General features: G+C 36.7%; 1 pseudogene; it reads left to right on the top strand.

The window, feature by feature from the left end:
* Positions 1-20,254: 20,254 nt before the first annotated feature.
* LOC116889966 lies at positions 20,255-21,209 on the top strand (annotated as a pseudogene).
* Positions 21,210-22,610: the final 1,401 nt, after the last annotated feature.

Genomic DNA, 22,610 nt, shown 5'->3' with positions numbered 1-22,610 from the left:
ATTCCCTGCCAAGGGTATTCTTCCTCTTCTTTTCAAGAAGGAGTAAAGCATTCACATTTTGGACATCCTTCTTGAGTTTCATGTGTTCTGTGCATCTAGAGTAATCCAAGCCTTTGGGCTAATATTCACTTATCAATGAATACATACCATGTGTGTTTTTCTGTGATTGGGTTACCTGAGGATGATATTTTCCAGTTCCATCCATTTGCCTATGAATTTCATAAAGTCACTCTTTTTGATAATGGAGTAGTATCCATTGTGTAGATGTACCACATTTTCTTTATCCATTCCTCTGTTGAAGGCATCTGGGTTCTTTACAGTTTCAGGTTATTGTAAATAATGTTGCTATGAACATAGTGGAGCATGCGTCTTTCTTATTTGTTGGAGCATCTTTTGGGTATATGCCCAAGAGAGGTATTGTGGAGTATAGGTTTCTATACCCTGGATTTTTTTTATTCTAAATGAATTTGCAAGCTGCTCTTTCTGACTCTATGAAGAAATGAGTTGGAATTTTGTTGGGGATTGCATTGCATCTGTAGATTGCTTTTGGAAAAATGGCCATTTTAACTATGTCAATCCTGCCAATCCATGAGCATGGGAGTTCTTTCCATCTTCTGTGATCTTCTTCAATTTCTTTCTACAGAGACTTGAAATTATTTTCATAGAGTTCTTTCACATGCTTGGTTAGAGTCACACTGTGGTATTTTATATTATTTGGGACTATTGTTAAGGGTGTCATTCAACTAACATCTTTCTCAGCCTGTTTATCCTTTGAGGAGAGGAAGACTAGTGATTTGTTTGAGTTAATTTTATACCCAGTCATATTGCTAAAGTGGTTTATCAGGCTTAGTAGTTCTGTAGTGGAACTTTGGGGGTCCCTTAAATATACTATCATATCATCTGCAAATAGTGATATTTTGAATTCTTCCTTCCTATTTGTGTGTGTTTAACCTCCTTTTGATGCCTATTTGCTCTGTCTAGGTCTTTGCCTATAATACTGACCAAGTAGTGATAGAGTGGGCAGTCTTGTCTAGTCCCTGATGTTAGCAGGATTGCTTCAAGTTTCTCTCTATTTAGTATAATGTTAACTACTGATTTTCTGTATATTGCTTTTACTATGTTTAGGTTTGAGCTTTGAATTTCTAATCTTTCCAGGACTTTTATCATGAAGGGATGTTGAATTTTGTGAAATGATTTCTGAGCATCAAATGAAATGATTATGTGCTTTTTCTTTGAATTGTTTTCTATAGTAGATTACATTGACAAATTTCTATACAGCAAACCATCCCTGAATCCCTTGGATCAACCCTGCTTGATGATCATTTTGATGTGTTCTTCGATTCAGTTTGCAAGAATTTTATTGAGTATACTTCTGTCGATATTCATAAGGGAATTTGTCTGAAGTTCTCTTTTTTGCTGTGTCTGTGTGAGGTTTAGGTATAAACATAACTGTGGTGTCATTAAAGAAATTGAGTCGTGCTCTTACTTTTTCTATTATGTAAAATCGTTTGGACAGTATTGGTATGGTGCGGTCTATGCAGGTCTGATAGAATTCTGCAGTAAACCCATCTGGTTCTGGGCTCTTTTGGTTGGGAGACTTTTAAAAACTGCTTCAATTACTTTAGGAAATATGGAGTTGTTTAGTAGGTTTATCTGATCCTGATTTAATTTTGTAACTGGTATTTGTCTAGAAAATTGTTCATTTCCTCCCGATTTTTTGGTTTTGTTGACTGTGGAATTTTGTTGTAGGAGCCGGTGATTTTTTGAATTTCCTTCGATGATCTTTTTATCTTTCTCTTTTCATTTCTGATGTCATTAATTTTAATAATGTCTCTCTCTCCTCTGGTTAGGGTGGCTAAGAGTTTATCTATCTTGTTGATTTTCTCAAAGAGCCAACTCCTTCTTTTGTTGATTTTTTTTAGTAGTTCTTTTTGTTTCTTCTTGGTTGACTTCAGCCCTGAGTTTGATTATTTCCTGCCTTCTATTCATTCTGGGTGTATTTGCTTCTTTTTGTTCTAGACTGTTTAGGTGTGCTGCCAAGCTGCTTTAATATATGCTCTCCCCATTTTGTTTTTGGAGGCACTCAGAGCTATGAGTTTTCCTCTTAGTACTGCTTACATTGTGTCCCATAGTTTAGTGTATGTTGTGTCTTCATTTTTATTAAATTCTAAGAAGTCTTTAATTTATTCCCTTTTTTTACTTTCTTGTCCAAGTTATCATTGAGTAGAGTGTTGTTCAGTTTCCATATATACATGGGCTTTCTGTTATTTTTGTTGTTGTTGAAGACGAGCTTTAGTCCATTATGATCTGATAGACTGCATAGGATTATTTCTATCTTCTTGTAAATGTTGAGATCTGTTTTGTAAACTATCATATGGTCAATTTTGGAGAAGGCACTATGAGGTGCTGAGAAGAAGGTGAATTCTTTTGTTTTAGAATGAAATGTTCTATTAATATCTGCTTAGTCTATGTGGTTCATAACTTCTGTTACTTTCTCTATGTCTCTCTTTAATTTCTTTTTCCATGTTCTTTCCATTGATGAGAGTGGGATGTTGAAATCTCCTACTACTATTGAGTGAGGTACAATGTGTGATTTGAGCTTTACTAAGATTTGTTTTATGAATGAGGTACCCTTGTATTTAGAGCATAGATATTTATGATTGAGCGTTCATCGTGGTGGATTTTTCCTTTGATGAATATGAAATGTTCTTCCTTATCTTTTTTGATAACTTTGGTTGAAAGTCAATTTTATTGAAAATTTGAATGCCTTCTCTAAGTTGTTTCTTCAGACCATTTGCTTGGTAAGTTGTTTTCCAGGCTTTTACTCTGAGGTAGTATCTGTCTTTCTCTCTGCGTTGTGTTTTCTGTATGCAGCAAAATCGTGGGTCCTTTTACATATCCAGGCTGTTATATTTATATATTTGTTTGTTTGTTAGTCTATATTTTTCTACTGGGGGAACTGATGTTAAGAGATATTAAGGAATAGTGATTAATGTTTCCTGTTATTTTTATTGTTAGAGGTGGAATTATATTTGTGTGTCTCACTTCTTTTGATTTCGTTGAGGGGAGATTACTTTCTTGCTTTTTCTAGGGTATAATTTCCCTCCTTTTGTTGGAGTTCTCTATCTATTATCCTTTGTAGGATTGGGTTTGTAGAAAAATATTGCGTAAATTTGGATTTGTCAAGGAATATCTTTGTTTCTCCATGTATGGTAATTATGAGTTTTGCTGGATATAGTAGCATGGGCTGGCATTTGTGTTCTCTTACTGTATATATGACATCTGCCCATGAACTTTTGGCTTTCTTAGTCTCTAGCAAGAAGTCTGTTTTAATTATGATAGGTCTGCCTTTATTGGTTACTTGTCATTTTTACCTTACTGCTTTTAATACTCTTTCTTTGTTTTGTGCATTTGGTGTTTTGATTATTATGTGATGGGAGGAATTCCTTTTCTGGCCCAATCTATTTGGAGTCCTGCAGACTTCTTGTAAGTTTATGGGCATCTCTTTCTTTAAGTTCGTGAAGTTTTCTTTTATAATTTTGTTGAAGATATTTACTGGCCCTTTAAGTTGGGAGTCTTCACTCTCTTCTATACCTATTATCCTTCTGTTTGATCTGTTCATTGTGTCCTGGATTTCCTGGATGTTTCATGATAGGAGGTTTTTGCATTTTATCTTTGACGGTTGTGTCAATGTGTGGTATCTTCTGCCCCTGAGATTCTCTTTTCTATCTCTTGTATTCTGTTGGTGATGCTTGTATCTATGACTCCTGATCTCTTTTCTAGGTTTTCTATCTCCAGGGTTATCTCCCTTTCTTCATTTTTATTGTATGTATTTCCATTGTTAAATCCTAGTTGGTTTTGTCCATTTCCTTCACTTGTTCAGTTGTGCTTTTCTGCAATTCTTCAAGGGATTCTTTAAGGGATTTCTGTGTTTCCCCTTTAAGGGGTTCTATTTGTTTACATGTGTTGTCCTGTATATCTTTAAGGGAGCTATTTATGTCCTTCTTAAGGTCCTCCATGATCATCATAAAATGTGATTTTAACTCTAAATCTGTTTTTTCTAACAAATTATTAGGTTTAATATTTTTAGATATTCAGTATTCACTTTGGTGGGAGAACTGGGATCTGATGATTCCAAGTAGTCTTATTTTCTATTGTTTAGGTTCCTGCACTTGCCTTTCACCATCAAGTTGTCTCCGGTGTTGGCTTGTCTTGCTGACTCTAAAAGAGGCTTGGCCTGTGTATCAGCACTCCTGCAGACCTGTTTTCTCTCAGCCGCATTTGGGAACAGAGAGCTCTGGTCTCATATATGTGGGCGCTCCTGGCAACTGGCTTTCAACTCTTGGTGCAGGCAAAATCACGAAGCGTCCTGTTTCTGACTGCTCATAGGATCCTGTGTCCAGCGGTCAGGAATGTGGGCAGAAAGTTTTGTCTCCTCTGGGTTCTCAGGAGTATTCACACTTGTCTTGATTAGATTTTCAAAGAACCTTTGGAAATCAATTATTTGTCTTTTTTGGTTATTGTTGCTATTGTTTGCATTTTATTAATTTCAGTGCTATATGGATTATTTAGTCCCACCTACCAATTTGACTTTAGTGTGTTTTCTTTTGCTGAGGCTCTAAATGAATTATTAGGTTATGTGAGATCTTTCTGTTGGTTTTTCATATAGGTACTGATAAATATTAATTTCTTTCTTAGGCTTTCATTGAATACCAAATATCTAGCATGTTGTATTTTTATTTAATTTTAGTGTTTTTTTTTAATTTTCCTCTTACTTCCTATGATGGATAATTTATTGTTCAATAGTGTGATTTTCATTATCCATACGCCTGTGTATGTTACATGGGCTGCTAAAAAGATAGTATATTCTGAACTGTTAGGATAAAATGTTCTATAAGTGTCTGTTAGCAGTTTTATTCATAATAGATCTGATTGTAACTTAATATGAGGCAGACATTGCCGGAGATCAGCGACAGCTACAAGATTCAGGTCCTGAGATGGGGGAGGCTTCTCAGTGCAAATAGAGACAATGACTACCTGTTGGTATAAAAGCAAGCGGCCCCAAATAGCTTCAGTTGTCTTTATGAAGTCACAATCCTCTTCTACCCAGTGAGGTGGAAACTTCTAGTTCTTGGAAAGTTAGTTATGTATGTCAAATGATGTATTGCTGGGACACACAGGTGAAAAGATTTCTTGCAAAAGCAAACACATGAAAGACTGTTTTTCTGAAGAAGACACAGGTGAAAAGATGCTTGATGAAGGAGTATAAATATTACTCCACAGACAGTGGAGAAGAGCACTGCGCTTTGGTTTAGTTTGCTCTTCCTTAATATTCACCAAAGATTCGCACGCATTGGTTTGCCCTACACATTGTTGAGCTCAACTTGTAATAACACTGCCATTGAGAGAAACTCAGCCGAGAACTGCTTTCGAGGTTCTTGTGGCAGCATGCAGCTTTGGAAGCCTAACCTCAGGCCAGGTGGCCAGCCTGGCAGTTTCTTCGGGATTGAACTATAGCAACCTGGTGGCTCCTTGCTGAAAGTACAAGAGTATAGCTGCTAAGTCATATTTGGTGTTTGCTATAGGTCTGGGCTGCTGCCTAAGAAGATCACCCCCACCCCCACCCAAAGAACTATTGCTGAATAGGTCCAATTTCTCTTATTCTAGTAACTTTTCTCTTTACTACCTCTGCTGGGTGGTGGGTCAGAGGTGACAATGAACCCTGTTAAAAAGTAGATTGCAAGAAATTTATGCCTCCATTCCAGCAATGATGGCATGTTATTTTATTTAAAGAAATCATAACATCAGCATTATACAATCCCCATCATTACAAAAAGCACCCAAGAGTTTCCATTCCTCCTTCCCTACTCCCACTGGGTCAATCATCCCCAAACTTATTTTGTACTACAAAGCACAATTTCAGCAAGCTAAAAATAAAAATCCAGCCAGGCATGTATTGTAGACATGAGCGCATACATAAACGGTAGCAAATGTGACACATGGTTATACAAGATGAGAGACAGATTAAACATTTGTGGGTATAAGTCCAGTAATAAAAAGGCATCCTTCTGTCATATTGTTTTTTTTTTTAATGCTAGAGACTTGTCCATTGTTCCAAGTGACCTTTCATGATATGCACCTATCAGTTTTTGATGTCATCTTTCCAAGAACCATTTTTTAAGGCTATATTGATCAGATGTAGATTCCCCATACTCAAAGTCTTGGTTGATCAGACACAGTTTCCCCATTTTACCTCTCTTTTAATCACACATAGCCTTCCCATTTTAAGTCTCTGTTGGGCAAACATAGCTTTCTCAGAACAGTCGTGAAAGCAGTGACGCTGTTCTTTACAACTGCCACAGGCTTACTCAGTGTGAATGTAGCTGTTTCTGCAGGGACATGATTAAGTGTTCCAAAATGCTCAGGATCAATGGTCATATCTGGAGGATCAATACATATATATAGAGAAAAGGAGTGTTTAACCCTTTAAAAGAGTATTTAGAAGAACACAGAATAATCCACAGGACTTTTAACATGCACGATCCGAGACTTACCCATTACCAACAATGTGAAACTCAAAGTGAAATATTGCTATGAGAATAGGAAGCATAAAGAAAGCTAGGAGAGCTTGTTGCATATACCATCTAAGTAATAAGCATAGAGGCCATTGAATTCCCCACATGTCCTTGCCAAGTAAGAAGGGGTTTCACTGGGCCTTGACACAGAAGAGTCCCATCATAGAAGCACTCATATGCTGTTTCCTACAGAGGCTGCATGGCTACCACCAAGTCTAGTGATTAAATTTTTATATTTCTTTTACATTAATTTTATCTCACTTAGTCATATTATAAAAGTTTGTTTTGGCAAACTAATTTCTGTTATTACATTTTTGTTTTCTGGGAGAAATGTCCAATAGGCTGCATATAAGTGGAAGCCTGTACTCTACTCTGTTGACAAATCTATTGTTTAGTGACTTTGCTGAGGAGCAAATGTGCCAACAGAACTCTAGAAATATTCAATTTTTTGTGCTTGTCACAATTTCCATGGCAAGGAAGACTCTTGCACGGGGCCAGATAAGGTTACTTCTTTGAGAGCATAAATAATTTTCTGTGGAAAAGAAATAAGTGAATCATAATGTTAAAAGTCCCCCACTACTACAACATAGAGATATCAGAACCCCAAAGTGAAAAACAGCACAATGTTTAAAACAGCATTAGGTTCAGCTTTGCTGGACTGTGTCAAAGAACAGTGCTGGCTTCAGGGCTTTTGGCATTTTTCCACACTCATGTCTGAGAACACAGTGGCTCTTCCTTCAACTTCATCTTTGGTGATGATTTTTCTGGTATGCATATTGGACCTGACATATCAAAATCAACAGCTCTAATTATTTATATAAGTTGTTACATAAAGGTACACAGTCAATTTTGGGTTGTATTTTTGTGGTGTATTTTTTTCTTCAAACTGCAAATACCATATGGGATTTCTAGCCAGTTTCTCTGATTTCATAACCTCACCCACCTGTTTAAACAGAAAAGGTGTAGAATCAAAATCATCCAGGGTGATAATTTACCCTAATATGGACAATTTGGCTCTCTGTAAACTCTTTGATTAAAAAAAATCTTAGGAAAACGTAATTATTTTCTAAAGCTTTCCCTCTTAAAAGGGATGATGACAGTAGACCTGCCTTATAATTTAGGGTGATGCAGCCTTTATATCTTGAGGCAGTGCATATTTTAAGGGCAAAAAGACAACTGTCCACATACCATATAGTTTCATTAGGAAAATGGAACAGAATTATTTTTTTTTTATCCTCAAACACTGGAGATGGTCATTCAAATACTAAAATACATTTCATTCATTATACCAATGAAACAAAGTATTACCTTAGAAAAACAATGTAGCAACTATACTCTAAATCAAAAATTAAGAACTTCTTAACTCCTATTTTCATATACTACTAAATGATCCATTGAAGAAACAAAAATGGAAAATTCAAAGGAAAACCTGTAGATAATGGTGATCAAATCCTTAGAAGGAAAATAAAAAGCTGACTATTCCATGGTAAAAGTTTATGCATGACAACCTCACAGATCAGAACCTATATCATGGTGTAATTTTGTGAATGAAAACCTCTTAAACCAGAACTTATATCTTGAAAAGAAAACAAACACACACACACACACATACACACACACACACACACACACACACACACATACACACACACAGACATAGCCATGTTGTTAATGGTGATTAACCCCACCACTTCGGAGACAAAGAAAGGTAAGCAGATCTCTGTGAGATCAAGGCCAGCCCTTGTGGACCCAGCTATACCTCTCTTGGGCATATACCCAAAAGATACTCCAACAAATAACTAAGAATCATGCTCCACTATGTTCATAGCATAGTTATAAATAAATATATAAATAAATAAATAAATAAATAAATAAATAAATAATGTCCAGAAGTTAGAGAGAACTCACATGCCATTAAACAGAGGAATGGATACAGAAAATGTGGTACATGTACATAATGGAATATTACTCAGCTATCAAAAACAATGACTTTATGAAATTCATTAGGAAACAGATGGAACTGAAAAATATCATCCTGAGTGAGGTAACCCAATCACAGAAAAACACACATGGTATGCATTCATTGATAAGTGGTTATTAGCCCAAATGCTCGAATTACCCTTGATGCAGACAACACATGAAACTAAAGAAAGATGACCAAAACACGAATGCTTTGCTCCTTCTTTAAAAGGGAAACAGGAATACCCTCGGGAGGGAATAGGGAGCCAAAGTTTAGAACAGAGGCTGAAGGAACGCCCATTCACAGCCTGCCCCACAAGTGGCCCATACATAGACAGCCACAAAACTAGATAAGTTGAATGAAGCAAAGTAGTGCTGGCTTACAAGAACGGGATGTAGATCTCTTCTGAGAGACACAGTCAGAATATGGCAAATACATAAGCGAATGTCAACAACAAACCACTGACCTGAGAATGGGACCCCCGTTGAAAGAATCAGAGGAAGGACTGAAAGAATTTGAAGGGGCTCGAGATCCCATATGAACAACAGTGCCAACCAACCAGATCTCTACCCAAAGACTATACATGAACTGACCCTGGATGCCAACTGTATAGGTATCAATAAATAGCCTAGTAAGGAAACCAGTGGAAGGGCAAGCCCTTGGTCTTGCCAAGGCTGGTCCCCCAGTAACAATTTTCTTGGGCAGAGGGTGGTAATGTGGGCAGATTTGGGATTGGAACACCCATATAGAAGGGGAGAGGGAAGGTCTAGGGGGATGTTGGCCTGGAATCCGGGAAAGGGGATAAAATGTGAAATGTAAATAAGAAATACCCAATTTAATAAATATGGGAAAAATCTGCAGAGTGGCTTATCACTATGATATGCACACGCAGTAGCCACAAACTTTTCACTCTGGGGGAAAGAGATTTTACTGTTGCTACCAAGCTCTAAGTAAAAGAATGTGACAGACACAGAAAGACAGAGAAGATCATATCACCTCAATGGCGGGATTTGAGTGATGAGCCTGAAGAGGTACGATGTGCAAAACCTTTCCTCTTTAGATACAAAACATGACTTTGGGCATCAGGACCAACTAATTATGTTAACATTTTGACTAGGTATTTTCATCTTCTCAGTCTTTGAGAAATAAACTTCAGTTTTTCTTACAAAAAAATATCATCCTGAGTTATATAACCAAATCACAGAAAAACACACATGGTATGCACTCACTGATAAGTGGATATTAGCCCAAAAGCTCAGAGTGTCCAAGATACAATTCACAGACCACAAGAAGCTCAAGAAGGAGGAAATCCAAACTATGGATGCTTTAGTCCTTCTTAAAAGGGGGAACAAAATACTCAAAGGAGGAAATATGGAGCAGAGACTGAAGGAAAGGCCATACAGTGACTGCCACACATTAGAGCCCATCAAGCACACAGACACCAAACCCTAACACTGTGGTGGATGCCAAGAAGTACTTGTTGACAGGAGCCTGATGTAGCCGTCTCCTGAGAGGCTCTGCCAGAGCTTGACAAATACAGGGATGAAGGCTCACAGCTAACCACTGGACTGAGAACAGGGTCCCCAATGGAGGGGATCAAATGAAAGGGTTTGCAGCCACCAGATCCCCCAGAACTCCCAGGGATTGAGCAATCAATCAAAGAGCACACATAGAGGAAACCATGGCTCCAGCAGCATATGTAGCAAAGGATGGGAGGAGAGGCACTTGCCCCTGTGAAAGCTTGATGCCTCAATGTAGGAGAATGCCAGGCTTGGAAGGTGGGAGTGGGTGGGGTGGGGGACAACCTCATAGAAGCAGAGGAAGGGAGGATGGGATAGGGTGTTTCTGTAGGGGAACAAAGAAAGGGAATTACATTTGAAATGTAAATAAATAAGATATCCAATAAAAAAAAAACTGTAGGCAACTTATGACTGATAAGGGGATTAAATTTTCCCAGGAATGAACACTAACTGGCTATCCATTGCATATTTGTCAGTTCTGAAACCATATATGAACAAACAACAAAAACATACTCAAGAGATTGTTTGTGCATATATACATATGTGTGTATAACAGTAAAAATCACAGAAAGAAAGGCTATCAATTTTAGAGTTATTGGGGAACATGAAAACGTTGGAGAGATAGTATATATGGGGAGGGACTAGGAGAAAATTAAAAGAAAAATTGATATAATTATATATTAATTTAAAATATATTCTAAAATGATGCATTGATAATATATTTAATATATGAAAAATAAAATTATGCAAAAAATACAATAAAGTTAGCAGAGAAAAAGAATTCTCTCCTGAAGTTCCAGATGATGTCACACTATAGGCATCAAAAGAGAAAGAAGCAGATAAATCCTAGGAGGTGAGCTATTCCTGTATTAGGCTGGAGTCAATGATTGACACCAAAACTGCAGAGTCCAGCCATGAGTAGGGAGGTTAAACTGGGTCCAGGAAGAGGAAACTGCAAGTTCAAAATATACTTCCCAACAAGGGAAACAGGGGTCTATGCCAGCAGTCATGTAGGGAACATCAACAGTTAGGTAAAAAACACAGCCCAAGCTCTACAGAAAGTCATCTATTACTTCTTGACATACATCAGGTATCAGGTGATAGGTTGCTATAAGGCCATCCCATTGCAATGTTTGGTGTCTGTCATTTAATTACATCAAAATAAGGGACTTAATTCATTTTATCAGTCTGGTGTGTCTTGTAAATTCTTGAGTCTGTTTTCTCTGGTATGATTTTAATATAACAATGTGTTTCTAAAGCCTCAAACAACCCCCCCAAAATTTAGAGATTGGCTCCCTTTTTATTTCCAAGAATAACTCAATCATCAGTTTGTGTTGGATGGTTGGAGCCTGACAAATGGTGCAGTGTATTAAAACATAAATGGATGTAAATGCTGTTTTAAACGTGAGTTTCCTAGGGCATTGCATGGCGTGAAAAATGTTCAATACCAATGGAGTGCAAGAGAGTGTATAGGCTGATCTCATCACAGAGACTATCCACTTTGCCAGTACTATTTGTTAAAAGTCTATCTGTTCTCTAATGAATATTTTTGGTAGGTTCCCACGAGCCTTTCCTAATTGTGAATGGGAACAATCTTGTGTAGGCCCAAGGCTAGTAACTACAGCTACTGTGGGTTCATTATTGCAATGATTGTGTGATACCTAGAAAGTGACACTCTACAGCCTTTCTCCCTGTCAAGTGCATTCTTTTTAGCCTTTACCAAAACTATGTAAGGAGTATTTGGGTAGCATTAAATGTGTTTACAAATGTAGATATCTGTGTATGATCTAAATGATAGCATTAACTATATAACTAGTAGATGTAATTAGTCCCCAAACTGCAATTATCCATACACTTTCTTGCTATGATATTTTGTTTCCTTCAGTTGGCAGAGCCACTGACCAAAATGCTAGTGAGACTGTGATAAAGTTCCAGCTTTCAGCAGACAGATGGCTGCCTGGTGCTGTTTTTGAATTATTTATACAAATGTTTCTGGTATTCCCTATTTGCCTTTTGCCTTTGAAAGCATTGGTGTTCTGAGATGGTCTAAGGGAGAGAAACAGAAGAGGAAGAAATTATCTGGATTTAAAATTAACATAGTAAATTCCTCAAGCAGGATGTCTTCTTCTCAGCCCTAAAGGCTGGGACAAAGGCTAAGACTTTGAACATGCAGAAACTCCACAAATAAAACTGGGAACTTTTCCTGCTAATTCTGTAGTTAGTTATAATATCAATGAAGATTTTTAAAAAGAAGCATATGCAAAAGAGTTTAGGAAGCCAAGAATCAAAGAACCTAGGTTAATCACTAAAAGTCCTGCTACATTTTACTGGAGAATATGAAAACAGAAGGGATAGAATTTTGTGGAAACTAGAATTTGATACTCTTCTCTGTACCAGCCCACCAGCAAGAAGTTGAACAGTCCTCTGAGTGTGCGGTGGCAGTGATGATAACTATTGGAAAAGCAGAAAGAAGATTCAAGGGACAAGTCATTACCATGTCAGCAGCAAGTGTATTTTTCATAGATTTTATATTGCACAGTAAACCATGGAAAACAAAGCCACAAGCTAACAGAAACAATTGCTAAAATATACATATAAGGCATCTGTTCCCATTCAAAGTCTCTCTGTTCCTTCCATCAAGGTGAATAGAATCTTCAGCCTCTGGCCTTGAGCTGCCTGACAAGCAGACTCTCTCTCTCTCTCTCTCTCTCTCTCTCTCTCTCTCTCTCTCTCTCTCTCTCTCTCTCTCTCTCTCTCTCTCTCTCCGTGAGGAAAACAGTCAAATCTTTACTCTGCTTTTAGAAGTTGGCAAATGGCTCCTACAACTTCTCACACTCAGTAGTAGAATGAAAATAAAGAATATATTGGAAAGACATATATAAGAAGTAGAAAAGGAAATAAGAAAAAGAAAGGCTTGAAATAGGTTGTAATTCAGCTTGCTAAATTTTTAATTTGCAGAAACTGAAAGGGATTGCAACCCCATAGGAAGAACAATATCAACTAACCAGAAACCACAGAGCTCCAAGGGACTAAACCACCAACCAAAGAGTATACATAGAGGGATCCATGGCTCCACTTACATATATAGCAAAGGATGGCTTTATTGGGCATCAATGGGAGGAAAGGCCCTTAGTCCTATGGTGGCTCTATGCCCCAGCGTAGGGGGATGCTAGAGCAGTGAGGTGGGAGTGTGATGTTGGTGGAGGAGCACCCTCATAGAGGCAAAAGTAGGTGAGGGGGGCGGCGTGGGGAATGAGGGGTTTGTGGAATGGATACCAGAAAGGGGGATATAATTTGAAATGTAAGCAAATAAAGTGATTAATAAATAAGATAAAAGTTTTGTTTTGCTTGGTACAGTCACTTGTAAAAGATAAAGTTTTCAGACTTCAAACTGTCAAGTACTTGAAACACTAAGGCTTTCTTAGCAAGATCAAGTCCTCTCTTCCCTGCTTAGCTATACTTTGTCTCAGGAAGTATGATTATTGACACTTAGACTATAATCATTAATTTAAAAGTTTTGTTTTATTCTCCTTCTATACCTATGCATTAGAAATTATTTGAAATGAAAATAAGTAATTATATAATTATTACTGTAAGAAACAATCCCTGTGGCCATGAGAAAGCAGTGTTTCCTACTCTGTGTTCTGCATCCCCAGTATAGACACAGACAAATTATCATCAGAGCCTCAGAGAAAATTCAAACTGCTATCCAGTGTAATTCACTTCCACATTGGATGCTACAATCATCCTGCTCAGGCCTTGTCCTCTGCCTGAGCTGGTCTCTGGCATTCAGCTATAATTTTTAAATGAAACTAAATTAAATCTGATGGTCTTATGTCGACTCCAGGAGTTGGACACAAATCCAGGAAGTCAGTGTGTCTTTGGTCTTCTATGCTATGTCAGCCTGTACTTGCAACTGTTGTATCTCCATTTCTCTGAAGACACTGTCCACACTGGTACTTTTTTTTCTTTTTAGGTTTTCTGCCAAGTTCCTTACATAGGAAACTCATTAGTGATCTTAAAATTGGGTCAACAATGTCCCTTGTGGCTATTTCATCTAAGCTTTCAGAAATAAAAAAAAAAACAATTACTCTATTAACATCCAAACCTTATCAAGAAGAGATGAAGATCAAAATATTTTCCTTTTCAAAATCAGAGAAATCTCTTAATGTCCAAAGAATGAAAATAAGAACGACCCCAATATTATATTGGAGCATTCTAAAGTATTTTAAATTCCTAAAGCTTGGCTAGGGCAAGAAGTTAAGGGTAAGAATCTTAGCAACATAATCACTGAAGCATCCTAAGGTGAGTAGAGGTTCATGAGAACAAGCCAGAAATTCAAACCCAAGACTTCACTGATCTGTCCCATGTCCCATGCAAGGAATCTGTTGAAAGGTGTGACTGGCTCTCCAAATAGTAAGTACTTACTTAATAGTTGTACTTACTTTTCTTTATGAAAGATTAGGAAAAATATTTCAGAGAAGCATACTTTATATATGCTTATCAATATCATTCATGCATATATGAAGTTTTGTAAAAGAAGCTTAAATGGGAGTTGTCACTTTTGTAGAAAACCATAAACTCAGTAAACACTGTCACCATCGTGTACAGTGAGCATTGTCTGGAGTGTTTGCTCAGGAATCTGGCATGCAACCCCTCTCACTGTGAAAACAGAGTTCCTTGAAAATCATCTCTAAATATTGACTGGTTACCTCATACTGATAAACTGAATGGACACTACCATTAATACTTTTCTTCAGATCTTCCAAATACATAGAGAGAAAAGAGCATGGCTCTGTTCCAATAATATTTCTTTTCAAACTTTGTCTCTTATTATTTCACAGAAGAGTAGAGTCTCCATGATTTGAATCAAAGGTAGGTGTTTCAAAACAAGGGGTTCCATTCCAAGTAGCCTGAGGTAGGAGTCTGCAGACTGAACTAAACTCTGAAGAACAAGAGTGAGGAATTGACAGGAGGCAGATGGGCTGAAAAGACAGTCTTCCAGACCCTCCAGATTTTGTCTACTTTTCCCTGAAATCCCTGGGAATGTCATGGAACACCAGAGTCCTTAGAACTTCCTTCCTCTGTGACAGTCAGTATAGATTTTTTTTCCTTGTCTTTTTTTTTTTTTCCGGAGCTGGGGAACGAACCCAGGGCCTTGCGCTTGCTAGGCAAGTGCTCTACCACTGAGCTAAATCCCCAACCCGTCACTGTAGATGTTTTGGATGCTAGTTATCTGGGTTAGCTGACCTTGCTCCCAATTCTAAAGGAAGGAAACTTGAAAGTTCTCTTTAATCATTTTTACTTTTGTCTGGTTGGTTTTTAAGTTTGGTTTTGAGTATTTTGCTTTGTTATGTTTTGTTGTTTGTTTTGTTTTGAAACAAGATCTTTCTACATATCATTGGATGTTTTGGAACTCACTATATAAAGCAGATTGGCCCCAAACTCAGAGAGATTTACTAGTCTCTGCCTCCCAAGTGATTTGTTAAAAGTATGCATTACTATGCCAGGGGTAAAAAAAATTAAAGAAAGAAAACTGTTCACATCACAGTTTACTTGAGGCCTTTAGTGAATGTCCTTTCTACTCATTTATATAAGCAAATCTCAGACCTTACACATGCTGGCTCAGAATTAAGAATATTTCAGCTTACAATGTAATTAATTGATTGTTAAGATAATGAGCATAAGGTCCTTACACATGAATTTATCACTTTAATGGATTATTAAAGAAATATAAATTGTAATGGAAGGTAAAGGGTATTATTAGATCATTTTGTTGGGGAATTATGAATATCTGGGCAGGAGTCAAGAAGACAACAAATGTATTCATGAGATATTTTAAAGTAATATCATGAAAAGTTAAATGTTCAAGGGCAAAAGTTCTGCATGTGATACCTACATTTTTATATTATTCATAATAGCTAGTTATATTTTTCAGAAAGAAAATGTAGACCAGATATGGAATACTTTGTTATAGTTGACTATACTTTAAAATTTTGTTCCAGCAGCCTATAAGAAAAAACACTGAAGTATGTTCCTTCTCTGCTAACTGATGAATGTCAGGTTTAAACATCTTTCAATATACAGAAAACCCATTGCTTACGTGTGTGTGTGTGTGTGTGTGTGTGTGTGTGTGTGTGTGTGTGTGTGTAGTCCAGATGACAATCTCAGATGTCCTACCATCTATCCTTTGTATGAGATAGAGTATGTTCTTTAGAACTTGCCAACCTGGTCAGGTAAATCCTAGTGATTTGCCTGCTTCTACTTCCCAGCAGCATCACTACACCTAGATTGTTTTTATTGTTGTTGGTGGTGGTGGTGGTAGTGGGGGTTTGTTGTTTGTTTGTTTGTTTGTTTTTGTTGTTGTTGTTGGTGGCAGTAGTAGTGGTGGTTGGTTTTTGAGAAAGGGTTTCTCTGCATAGAACTGAACATCCTAGAAATCACTCTGTAGAACAGACTGGCCTCCAACTCAGAGAACCTCCTGCCTGGGTACTGGGATTAAAGGCCTGTGCTACCACCAACCAACTAGAATTTTTTAAACATGGATTCTTAGGATTGAACACAGACTCTCATGCTTGCAAGTACATTATCAACTAATCAATATCTCAACATTAAATTTTGAACCTGTGTTATAAAGGATCTTCTGGTTCTTAATTATCAATTTCAAAAGTCACATTGGTTATATAGAAGAGAATTATAAACATTAATTTTCTTACTGAAAAGATTGTTCCTAACATTACACTTCTGAAAATGAAATTATAGTATATGGGAAAACAATGAAAGAAATATCAACCATATGCTAAAATAGCAGAATAATCTATTGATTATTACTCTATCATGATAATAGAAAACCCATAATATATCTCTAGAGCTATCTATGAATATTTCTCGTAATATTTATCACAAGATCGCCTCTCAAATATTCATTTCATTTTCAATTTTGTATCATTGCTAGTCTTTTATAGTTCATAGAGAACAGAAACTGTAGTTAACTTTAACAGGCATGAGAGTCCTATCACAAGATCCTTTTCAATCATTCATAAAAATTACTTTCAGCAGTCCTCAGAATAGGACCCCCCTTGGATGGAAATAGAGGAAGTATTGAAAGAGTTGAAGGAGCTTGCAACCCCATAAAAACAGCAATGCCAACCAACCAGAGCTTCCAGGGACTAAGACAATACATGGACTGACCCAGGGCTCCAACTTCATATATAGCAGAGAATAGCCTTGTTTGGACACCAGGGGAAGAGGAACCCCTTGGTCCTGCCAAGGTTGGACCCCCAGAACTGGGAATATGGGGGGACAATAAGGAGGATGTATAGGGGGAATACCCATATGGGGTAGGTGGAGGGGAGGGGATGCTTGCTTATGGACAGGAAACCCAGAAGGGGATTAACATTTGAAATGTAAATAAAGAAATATATCTAAATTTTTTTTAAAAAAAGAAAAGAGAAATGAACCTTTGTAATACAGGCATATTCTATATTAATATTTTATCATAATATTTTAAATCATCTATGTACAATGACAGTTTTGGTCATTTACTTTTTTCCAGTATAAATTTTCCTAATGTAGAAAGATATCATCATTTAGCTTTGGCCTTCTTTGATTTCCCTTTACTTTAAATTCCTTTTGCTATAACACAACCTAAAGGCATTTTATATATCTCTGCCACATCTTTACTTATTAAATCACTTCACTAGATACTACATGATTTTAGTTCATTACAAGGCAATCAGCTATTTCTAGCTGTCTATGTCATCCATAAAATTCATAATTAAATGTGATGTGAGAGAAGGATATTTCAGGGAAATGCTACCAGTGTTAGAAGCCTTCAAAAGGGCACAAAAGAGAAGTATTACCTCTGTACTATCTGAAACTCAGAATCATTAAGCACAAAAGAAATTATGTCCTGGGAGTAAAGTTTGGTATCTCCAATTTTTTAGCATGTGAAAGCCTTACGTTTTATGCTCACAATCAAGAAATAAAAAAGAGGCATCCAGTTGTTTGTGATCTTACTACTGAAATAAAATAGGCAAAATTATTCAGATAATCTAGGTTCATTTCAATAAAGGTGGGTTTTAAAAGCCAAGTTAATCTTACTCTAAATATATAGATTGGGTCTTACTTTACACTATCTAAAATTAATCATAAAAGGACAGTTTACCTTAACTCACATATATTAGAAAAGAATAAAGAGCATTTTTTTACTTTAAGGATTTTCCATTGCATCACAAATATAAGAAATAGTGATTAAACTCATAGGCTTAAAGCGATATTACTGTGTTTTTAATAAGCCTAAATTATCCAGAAATACAAACAATATATAGCTAAAGCATTATTGTACTTAAAATGAACATTTAATTATTCGGAGATACAAACAATATATACAAGCATAAACTTTAAGACAGAAAGTATTTTCATGTTTGTACCTTGAATATCAGTTTTCTAACTGCAGCACACATTAAATAGAATTGTTATTTCTCCTGACTAATTTTTTCTTCCACATTCAATCTTGTTTGATCCAAAAGGTAGTAGTGGAGAACTGTATCTCACAAACACCATTTCTTATAGAAGTTGGTACTCATGATACACTATTGAAATTTGAAGTATCTTGTTTCTTTTCAATCATTTTCAAGGTTCTAACAATGTGTGCACATCATCTTCTTCATCATGGATCTTTACCTGGCTACTATTTTGGAAATTCCTCCCTTTCAATTAATTATGTCTGAGAAATTTTTTCTTCTGTTGTATATAAAGTCCTGTTCAGTTGGACAGCATTGTTAACTATTGAAGCCATTGTGAATCAAAGCATTTCATAAAATAATTTAATCATTATCACTTAGATGCAAAATAGCTTGAGATATTAATAATATTACATAATGCTAAATATTGAATAAGTCCTAGAAAAATATTTGAAAAAAGACAGAGATAAACACTCATAAAACTGAAAAATGTTTCAAATGAATAACATGCCTTCAATAATTGGAACAGGTGTTGACTCACATATGTACATGAAAAGAATATGAGTTCTCATCAGTCAAGTAATGTGGTTGAGCAAATGTTTGTGGGAAGAATTTGAACTCGCTGTTTAAAATATTCCCAAAAGATGCTCCAATATATAAAAAGACACGTGCTCCACTATGTTCATAGCAGCCTTATTTATAATAGCCAGAAGCTGGAAAGAACCCAGATGCCCTTCAACAGAGGAATGGATACAGAAAATGTGGTACATCTACACAATGGAATATTACTCAGATATCAAAAACAATGACTTTATGAAATTCGTAGGCAAATGGTCGGAACTGTAAAATATCATCCTGAGTGAGCTAACCTAATCACAGAAAGACATACATGGTATGCACTCATTGATAAGTGGCTATTAGCCCAAATGCCTGAATTACCCTAGATGCCTAGAACAAATGAAACTCAAGACGGATGATCAAAAATGTGAATGCTTCCTCCTTCTTTAAAAGGGGAACAAGAATACCCTTGGCAGGGAAGAGAGAGGCAAAGATTAAAACAGAACACCCATTCAGAGCCTGCCCCACATGTGGCCCATACATATACAGCCACCCAATTTGACAAGATGGATGAAGCAAAGAAGTGCAGACCGACAGGAGCCGGATGTAGATCGCTCCTGAGAGACACAGCCAGAATACAGCAAATACAGAGGCGAATGCCAGCAGCAAACCACTGAACTGAGAATAGGACCCCAGTTGAAGGAATCAGAGAAAGAACTGGAAGAGCTGGAAGGGCTCGAGACCCCATATGTACAACAATGCCAAGCAATCAGAGCTTCCAGGGACTAAGCCACTACCTAAAGACTATACATGGACTGACCCTGGACTCTGACCTCATAGGTAGCAATGAATATCCTAGTAAGAGCACCAGTGAAGGGGAAGCCCTGGGTCCTGCTAAGACTGAACCCCCAGTGAACTAGACTGTTGGGGGGAGGGCGGCAATGGGGGGAGGGGAACACCCATAAGGAAGGGGAGGGGGAAGGGGGATGTTTGCCCGGAAACCGGGAAAGGGAATAACACTCGAAATGTATATAAGAAATACTCAAGTCAAAAAAAAAATTCATGCATTGATTAAAGTTATTAATACTAATTTTCTATGGCCAAGAAAGAAGAAATATGCTTTTCTAGATGTAATTTTAGTTTAATATCTTCTTATGATTTGCTAGAACAAAACAAATGAAGAACCAATCAGGGAAGATAGTGTTCATTTTGCTTGGTTTGACAAATGACCCTCAGCTACAAATTCCGATTTTCCTGTTTCTGTTTTTCAATTACATCTTAAGCATGATGGATAACTTACTGATGATCTTTCTCACCCTGCCTGATCCCCATCTAAGGAATGCAATATATTTCTTCTTTAGGAATTTATCTCTTTTAGAAATTGCATTCACCATAGTGTGCATTCCCAGGTTCCTGATAAGCATTCTCTCAGCAGACAAAACAATTTCCTACAATGCTTGTGCAGCTCAATTATTCTTGTTTTTCTTATTAGGAAGCACAGTTTTAACTCCTGGCTGCCATGGCCTATGATTACTATGTTGCCATCTGCAGACCAGTGCATTGCCCCATCATCATGAATAGCAAAGTGTGTCACTTGCTTGTCCTCAGCCCCTGGGGAACTGTGTTCTTAGTTATCTTCCCTGCTTTGCTCCTGGAACTCAAACTGGATTTCTGTACCTCAAAAACAATAGACCACTTTCTGTGTAATACTTCTGTGCTGCAGCTGTCTTGTACAGATACCCATTTTATTGAGTTATTGGATTTTGTTTTAGCGGTCATGACAGTTGTCATTACCTTGGTCTTAGTAATTCTCTCCTACACACTCATCATAAAAACTATCATAAAGTTCCTTTACACTCAACAGAGGAAAAAGACCTTTTCTACCTGCTTCTCACACATGGTTGTTGTCTCCATTACTTATGTAAGTTGTATCTTCATGTACATGAAAACATTAACCAAGGAGATGGTAATTTTAAATAAAGGTGTAGCTGTACTCAACAATTCTGTAATCCCTTTTCTAAACACTTTCATTTACACCCTAAAGAACTAGCAGGCAAAAGATGCTTTCAAACATGTACTTCATAGATTTTGTTCTCTACAAAACAGTGAGACAAGGTTTAGACATAAATAACATGCTGTTGGAACACCGATGGGAAAATGGACAGCAATTCTCAATTGGATTGGTTGTGATATGACCCATTTGACTCATTGAGGATTTAAGTCAAATTAAGTTTTTTTTCATCATCTATAATTTTAGTACATCTCCTTAACTACAGAATGTGACTACCTTTAAAAACCAGAATCTTAAACTCTATGTATACGAATAAATTCTCTTCATATAGCTTTTTATGTTGCATCCAACTGAACCTTGCTAGGTTTGAAAAAAAAATCAAATCATTGGGCTACTTTGAACATTGTAAATGGCAGAGCAAATCTAATTATCCACCATCCTAAGGGTACCCAGAGATAGACAAATGATGCCAGCCACAAGTGTAGCAGAGGATGCCCTTGCCAGGTATCAAGGGGTGGAGAGACCCTTAGTCCTGTCAAGGCTCGATATCCGATGCCCCAATGTAGGGGAATATCAGGACAGGGAGGAGGGAGGGGGTGTGCAAGTGGGTGGGGGAGCACCCTCCTCAAAACAGAAGGAGGGGCAGTGGGATATCAGGTTTCTGGAGGGGAAACCAGGAAAGGAGATAACAATTAAAATGTAAACAAAAAATATCCAATAAAGGAAAAAACCAAGTTATGATGAAGGGAAAAATAATTGAAGATGTCATAACAAATTAAAATTTTAGTATTTTGAAAAATGAAATTAATAACCTAAGATCAAAGATCATTCGTGTTGAATGCTGAAGCATTAACCAGGGAAAAGTGTCTAAGGTGAGTGATATAAAATAAGACAAGTGGTTGGAATGTTGCTAAAATCATTCTCTTGTATAAGTATGTTAGTGGAGGAAACATAATTTTGTTTCCTTAATTAAATAACATACTGTTTAAGATAATTCAACACATAATTTGTTGAAAATTTGTATTTTGGAGTACAATTTCTAAATTTTAAAGGAGATGTTAACACAAAAGAGATATTCTTCCATTTGTTAATAATGTGCATCTGGTTTTGGAGAAATTTCTATCTATTGAACACGATTTAGTAATTAAAATGCTATTATCAATTCTTCCTGTGTCAGTTTTTATAAATAATATATATCTTAAAACACTACTATATGGTCATTTTAATTGAAAGTATAGGCACATATTCATACCCATATAACTAGAGGGTACTATAGTAAATTGTTCCCACTGGCTATTATTGTGGTTGTGTGCTACTATCCATATCAATCTGGAAATCTTGGGTATGTGTACATTACACTCACATTTATGAATTCAAAAATTGAAATAGCTCAGCGTTCTGTATTTTTCAGTTTAGATGTTTCAGTTCCGTATACTTCTCCATGAATCTGCTCTGATTTTGTAGCAGTGTAGCGACTGTTCTCTTCTTTTTTTTTTTTTTTTTTAATTAACTTGAGTATTT

The sequence above is a fragment of the Rattus rattus genome, chromosome 1 (assembly GCF_011064425.1).
Source record: "Rattus rattus isolate New Zealand chromosome 1, Rrattus_CSIRO_v1, whole genome shotgun sequence".
NCBI lineage: Eukaryota > Metazoa > Chordata > Mammalia > Rodentia > Muridae > Rattus > Rattus rattus.
This window is presented reverse-complemented; position numbering and strand designations above follow the sequence as displayed.